The following is a 7,634-nucleotide window of genomic DNA, read 5'->3' as shown; positions in this document are numbered from 1 at the left end:
AGATAATCAGGCAGCCACTCCGTCATGACGACATTGCAGTAAAGCTACATCTGCTTAGCTGTAGCTACTATTACTTTCTCTATAACGGAACAACTGCTATGTGCACTTAAAGATGCTGTAAAGCAAATTCCATGATTTGCTTCTCAGTACATTATATACGTGTGAAATGATTTGCTGAAAGCATGTGCAAAGCGTGAAAACTTTGTCGCACTGAAATGTGGAGTTAGACCTTTGAACAGTTTCTCGACAGTTTTCAGCTCAGGTGTTGTTTAGGCGGGCCAAAACCCAACCTATCTACGTCACAGCCACCTATCTACGTCAGATCACAGACGGTTTATATAACCTGCATTCTGTTACTCAGTTGGTACTATGCAAAGACAAAGTAATTAACACATAAAACACTCAGAGACTGCAGGTAAGTCTGTTCTGATATCTGAAATTGATTTAGCTAGTTGTTGCTGTTGTTGCTAAATTCAATAAATTCGAGGGGGCGGAGCTTCAGCTCCTTCAGGCGACACGCCCCCCCAGTATCAAGTAGAGAAGACTGCTGATTTTCTCACGATTTCAAAGCCTAATTTAACATACTTGTGTTTTTTTTTTAATTCAAATTTGGATGGGTAGTTACCAGTGATGCCGGTAACGCATTATTTACTCTAATCTGACCACTTTTTTAAGTAACGAGTGATCTAACGCGTTACTATTTCCAAACCAGTAATCAGATTAAAGTTACTTGTCCAAGTCATTGTGCGTTACTATTTTGTCATTAATAGTAAAATATATATTTGATTTCTTCTTGCGTCTCTGGGAGTTTATGAGCTTATGCGACAATTAAATCACGTTTTAAGCACGAGGGTCACGTCACGTGTATATACATAGACCTACCACTCAGCGACACAAACAACAATGCAGCAGGAGAGAGATGCGCATTTTCGAGTTGGAAATACAAGTATTTTTTTCGCTAAAGATGGAAATATCAAGGTTCGTTGTACACTCTGTGCTGGTGGCGACAAAGTGCTATCAAGCTACAAAAACACAACGTCAAATTGAAGAAACATTTGGAGTCGCAGCACTGCACAGTCAACTTATAGAGCCGGTTGTCAATAGGTGTGTTCGACTTCATGCAGCACCGGCTGCGCTGCATGAAGTCGAACGCACCTATTTTTATGTTGAGGCGGCGGAGTTGTTGTCGGCAGCTGCTGAATGTAACTAATAAAGTAACTTGTAATCTAACTTAGTTACTTTTAAAATCAAGTAATCTGTAACGTAACTAAGTTACTTTTAAAATAAAGTAACTGTAATGTAACTAAGTTACTTTTTCAAAGTAACTGTGGCAACACTGGTAGTTACCAACACATTCTTCTGTGGTGTGATGAAACTTAAAACTCATTTTCAGTTCTGCTTTAAAGCATCTTTAAACAAGAGGAGAGGAAAGGAGATGAGAAGAGAGGAGAGGAAATGTGACAACATGGATACATTCCCCATAAAGGAACCTCTGTTATCGCTGTGTTTGTTTTCGAAAGACTATAATGAAATAAATAAATGAAAAAAAAAATGGCAGGGAGAAAATGAAATGATGGTGTGTCGGTGTTTTGTGAAATTGTGCTGTCAAACGTTTCTGCTTTCTAATTTCCTGGAGCACAGATGATGGAGCATGTGGACTGACAGCTGGAAAAAAATACAAAATATATAAATATATATAAAAAAGAAAATACTTGGTTTTCAGCACGCAGGCATTTTACGAGCAGTTTTATACAATAATAATACAATTATTTTGTGTCAAATGGCAATTGGCAGATAGGCTGACCTTGTGTCAGGCAGAGATTTGGCAGTGGACGAATATTAAAGTGTCAGGGATGACAGGAACAACTTCACTCGCTCTGGGGACATTTCTCCTACAACGTCCACAACTGTTTCACTTCCTGGCCATGGAGAAACTGGTGCTCATAGGCTGGTACAGTGGTTTGTATTTTAAAGAGACATTCCTGCGTTAGTCACAATCCGGCACACTTCCGCTGTAACAAATTCCACTCGTTAAATCGGAGGGAATGCAACTGCTTCTATAGGAGGAAAAAAAGAGAACCCTAACCCTCATTTGAAACGTGATCATTCTCTGCAGATCTGTGTGACTGCACACGGGTCCAGCTCCCTCTCTCACTCCCTGCTCTCTGATTATGGACTTTATGTAATTGAGCAGAAACAGCCTTGGAACAAGCAGGGCCGTCACAGGCTCTCTCACACACAGAGACATGCAGACACATACATTCACACACACATACACAGATCATACATGTATGTGGACATACACGTCACACACACAAACACACACACACTGTGTCGACAGGTGTTTCTGTGTTTCTACCAGTGTGTGTGTTTAAAACCACTGTGTGTGTTTCTACTAGTGTGTGTGTGTGTGTGTTACTACCAGTTTGTGTAGTCACCAAGGCCAGTGAGGCAGCAGAAACAGACCAATCAACTTTCAGGACAAAATGAGGTGGAAAATATAGCTCCGGAATCCGCACTGAGGCAAGGATGACCCAGCAGCCAATAGCAGACACAGAGGGCGGGACCAGCCAGGTGCACACACCTGCTCTGGCAAACGTGACTGGACGAAGATATGGCAAGCAAGATGAGGATGATGATGATGATGGTGGATGAATACATGCTGACAATGTCCTCTCTCTGGATCCACCTTGAACCAGTTGGCATGGCGATAACTCGACAACGGTAGTCAAGATTGGTGTGAGTACATGAGTGACTCTGCTCAGCCAATCAGAACCACATGGTTCTCCCAAATGGTGATCATCGTCCAATCACATGCAAATAGGCTAGTTTGATTGCACCAATTCTCAATATGTAATCTCCAGACTGGCATGTTGTTTCCAGATGACTAGTGTTGTGTAGGGGCTGAGAGGAGAGGAGAGCAGGAGGAGGAGGAGGAAAGAGGAGATGAAGTGAGGTGAGGAGGAGAGGGCCATGTTAGTCAGACAGAGTGTATCAGGGTTAGGGAAAGAGAAGGTTTGGACACATTCTTTACTCATTCTCTCTCATGACTCCTCCCTCTTTCTCCATCCACCTTTTTCACTTCCTCTTTCCTTAATGTCTCTCTCTCTATTTCACAAATCACTCCTACACACAGAGCCAGAGAAACACACACACACACACACACAGAGCCAGAGAAACACACACACACACAGGGCCAGGGGGAGCAGATCAGGAGCCTGCAGCAGTAGGAAGCTAGGGGAGGCCCTCCTCATTACCACTGTGAGCAGCTCTCCAGGATGGTTCTCTAATCACACACAAACACACACACACGCACTCACACATGCACTCACTCATTCACTCACCTCAGCTGACACACACATAATTAATGCTGGTGCCTGCTTCAAGAGCCTTCCGTGCTGAACCTACTTTCTCCCTCTCTCTCTTTCTCTTCCACTGTGGTGTATGTGTGTGTGTGTGTGGAGTCTATCCACGAGAGCCCAAGGGACTGGGGAAGCTCCCGCAAACCCCTCCGACAGACACACACACACACACACATGAAATATACAAAAGCATACGCACACAGGAAATAAAATGAACACTTCTGATGCTGATAAATCAGTTCCACGTCAAGCAGCAGGACTTTTCTTCCTGGGTAGGAGGATGGTTGTTGGTCAGTGTTGTGTATATTTGCTTGCTACCTGTCTGTCTAAATGCCTGCCTGTCTGTCTGTCTGCTCTCTCGCACCCCCCCCCCTCTCTCTCTCTTTCTCGCTCTCTCGCACCCCTCCCTCTCTCTCTCGCCCCCCCCCCCCCTCTCTAACTCTCTCTCTCTCGCACCCCCCCCTCTCTCTCTCTTTCTCTCTCTCTCGCACCCCCCCCCTCTCTCTCTCTTTCTCTCTCTCTCGCACCCCCCCCTCTCTCTCTCTTTCTCTCTCTCTCGCACCCCCCCCTCTCTCTCTCTTTCTCTCTCTCTCGCACCCCCCCCCTCTCTCTCTCTTTCTCTCTCTCTCGCACCCCTCTCTCTCTCTCTCTCTCTCTCTCTCTCTCTCTCTCTCTTGCACCCCCCCCTCTCTCTCTCTCCCCCAGGCTAGTTTACTAAGTGGAAGGGAACTGCTTAATCGTACGCTTTGCAAAGGCACTTTATTTATGTTTTTCTCCTAAAGGCAGTTATTAATATCATAAATATTTGATGCTACTTTGCATGACCCTGAGCAGAGTGACATAGAAAGAGCTATGAAGGTTAATGGCAGACTGACTGATTGAATGTCTCCTTTGGGGCAGTGGCTAGGGCTGGATAAGGGGGCTGGGATAAGGGGGCTGGGGCTAGGGCTGGGATAAGGGGGCTGGGATAAGGGGGCTGGGATAAGGGGGCTGGGATAAGGGGGCTGGGGGCCTGGGGGGTTGGGGGGTTGGGGGCTGGGGTCTATTGAATGGTCTGCTTAGATATGTGACGTCCAATCAACTCCTTGAGGGTCCAAGAGCATCCCATAATAACACATATCAGCCAGCAGAACGTTGCTAGAGTAACCATTTCTTGCAGAGCACTGTTAGGGCTCATTTAACAAGCTAATTCATAATCAATTTCATCTTGCAGTGGTCTCAAACACACACACATATACATCCTCTACTCATGCGTGAATTGTAGATTTGAACTAGATGGACCACAGACCAAGCAGAAACACCTTGTGACTCAGTAATAACCACCCCCTAATCAATACCCTCTCATCGATCCCGTCTGATCAATACCATATAACACGGTGGATATCATCACACACTGGAAGGAGGAGTGAGGGAGCGAGAGCGAGAGAGCAAGAGAGAGAGGGAGAAAGAGAAAGATGAGAGACAGAGGTAGCAAGCAGAAAAGTTTTAATGTATCATGCTACTAGGGATATGACATTTCTGTGTAGTTCTGTAAATAGTTTTGAATTTACATGAAAGCTGCAGGCCAAATCCAAAATGAAAGCTGTGTTAATTTAGGACATTTTTAAATTACTTTCTTGGGGGAGACAAATTGTAAGTCATCCTCTGGTATGGTAATCATGCTCATCTTTGATCTTGTCTTCAGTTGTATTTTGGGCAAGTCGAACAAGGACATTCTCTCTCTCTCTCTCTCTCTCTCTCTCTCTCTCTCTCTCTCTCTCTCTCTCTCCTCCACCTCTCTTTCTCTCTCTTTTTACTCTAATCAGGAAATACAGGAAAACACCTTGGGAGTTCTGCTGCCTCGGAACAGGATACAGGAAGTAGGAGACAGGAAATATGAGATAGGAGACAGGAAATAGGAGATAGGAGACCGGAAATATGAGATAGGAGACAGGAAATATGAGATAGGAGACAGGAAATAGGAGCTAGGAGAGAGTAAATAGGAAACAGGAGATAGGAGAAACCAGCTAAGAGACAGGAGAGGAGACAGGATGTACGAGAGCAGGAAGTAAAAGGTAGGAAGTAAGAATCAGGATGTGAACTACAGGCGAAATCCAAAGAGATTTATGCCAGTGGAGAAGGCCGTGGCAATCACACACACGCACATGCACACACACGCACATGCACACACACGCACATGCACACACACGCACATGCACACACTCGCACATGCACACACTCGCACATAATCACCCGGGCCACGTTGAACAATAAGTTTAGGGATTTACTAGGATTTTTCAGCCTTTAGAGGAAAGCCCCTGGTCCAACTCCTTCTCTACAAACATGTAGGCATCTACTGACTCCTGCCTGCTTCTCAATTTAATCACTCCAGGACGGATTGTTGTTGATCTTACCCTAGCTAGTCCCCTCTGTTGTCCTCTGTTGTATCCCAGCTGGTCTCTCTGGTATCTCCTCTTTCGGATATGTGCTAGCACAGCGTTTCTTCTGTAATCAGAGAGAAAGCAGCAGAACGTAGACTTGTCTGTCTGCCACATCCATCAGACAGCACCCAACTGACCTTGGACACAGAACAGGTATGCTTGCGAGAACAGGAGAGAAAGAGAGAGAAAGGGAGATAGAGAGATGGAGAGCAAGAGGGCAAATGAGAGAGAGATGATGAGATGAGAGTGCATGTGTCCCTGAGTGTGCATGAATCATGCACCTGCTGTGTTTAGGTATGCAGTTGTGTGTGCGTGCGTGAGCGTGTGTGAGAGAGAGAGAAGAGAGGTTTCTTTTGAATGTTGATGCTCCAGGACGAGAGAGAATGAGTAAGACAGAGAGTGGATGACGGGAGAAAGAGAAACGGATAGAATGAGATGAATCTTAGATCTTAGAAGTCTTGATTGGGCAGTCAACACTGTGAGAAATGAGAGAGAGGAGTGTGTGAGAGAGAGAGAGAGAGAGAGAGAGAGAGAGAGAGAGAGAGAGAGAGAGAGAGAGAGCGCTCTAACCCTTTGGAAGTGACAGAAGAGAAGGAGTTGTGTACTCACACCAGCGTTGAAGATGTCACGCTGCTGTCCGTCTGTGTCGCTCAGCGCGTCAGTTGTTCCTCCGCGGCCGTCTGTCTGGCCGTCTGTCTGTCTGGCCGTCCAAGAGTACAGCTTCCTCACCGATCCCCAAGATGTGGAGGAGAAAAGAGGAGGAGGAAGTAACGGCAGAGATAGAGGAAGAGAGAGAGGACGAGACACACAGCCAACACGCGACTGTCAGAGAGAGAGAGAGAGAGAGAGAGAGAGAGAGAGAGAGAGAGAGAGAGAGAGAGAGAGAGGGAGGGAGAGGCAGAGATACAGTACATATACTGTATGTATAAACAACAGAGAGAGAGAGTTAAGGACAGACAGAGAGATAAAGATGGATGGAGAGAGAGTGAGAAGAGAAGGTGGAAACAGAGAGAGGTAGGCAGCGGTCGGCCGGCGGCTTGAGGAGCAGGACCGTGAGGGAGGCCACAGTTGCAGCGCGGAGAGCAGAGAGAGAGGATGTGTCCGCTCCTGAAACTGAGAGGATTGGAGTCAGCCACAGCACTGCTAGAATCCTGCTGCTCGCTACCAACCCACACACACACACACACACACGTGCAGGAAGCCTCTCTTACTGGCTGGCTCACAGGCTCAGAGGAGGTGGGAGCGAGGGAGAGGGAGGGACGGAGCGAGGGAGGGACGGAGCGAGGGAGAGGGGGGGACGGAGCGAGGGAGAGGGGAGGGACGGAGCGAGGGGGGGGACGGAGCGAGGGAGAGGGGGGGACGGAGCGAGGGAGAGGGGGGGACGGAGCGAGGGAGAGGGAGGGACGGAGCGAGGGAGAGGGGGGGGACGGAGCGAGGGAGAGGGGGGACGGAGCGAGAGAGAGGGGGGACGGAGCGAGGGGGGGACGGAGCGAGGGAACGACAGTGAAGGAGGCAGGGAGGGATGGAGAGAGTGAGCTGGGGAGAGAGGGAAGATGAGAGAGAGGGGGAGAGGGAGTTGGGGAGGTGGAGGAAGGGGCTAGCAAGAGAAGGAAAGAGAGAGGATGAGCAAGGACGAGAGAGAGGAAGATGAATGAGCAGTGATCGAGAAATGAGGGGGGTGATGGAGAGGGAGATATAGAGAGAGGGAGAGATAGAGAGAGGGAAAGATGGAAAGAGGCAGATAGAGAGAGAGATAGAGAGAGAGAGAGGGGGGGGGGGGAGACAGAGGGAGTGACGAGCATGTTGAACTTTAACAGTTGATGTTTGTCCTGAGCTAACTCTGACTGTGACA

This window comes from Osmerus mordax, chromosome 3 (genome assembly GCF_038355195.1).
Source record: "Osmerus mordax isolate fOsmMor3 chromosome 3, fOsmMor3.pri, whole genome shotgun sequence".
In the NCBI taxonomy this organism is placed as follows: Eukaryota; Metazoa; Chordata; class Actinopteri; order Osmeriformes; family Osmeridae; genus Osmerus; species Osmerus mordax.
The sequence above is the reverse complement of the archived record's forward strand: the minus strand, read 5'-3'. Positions refer to the sequence as shown.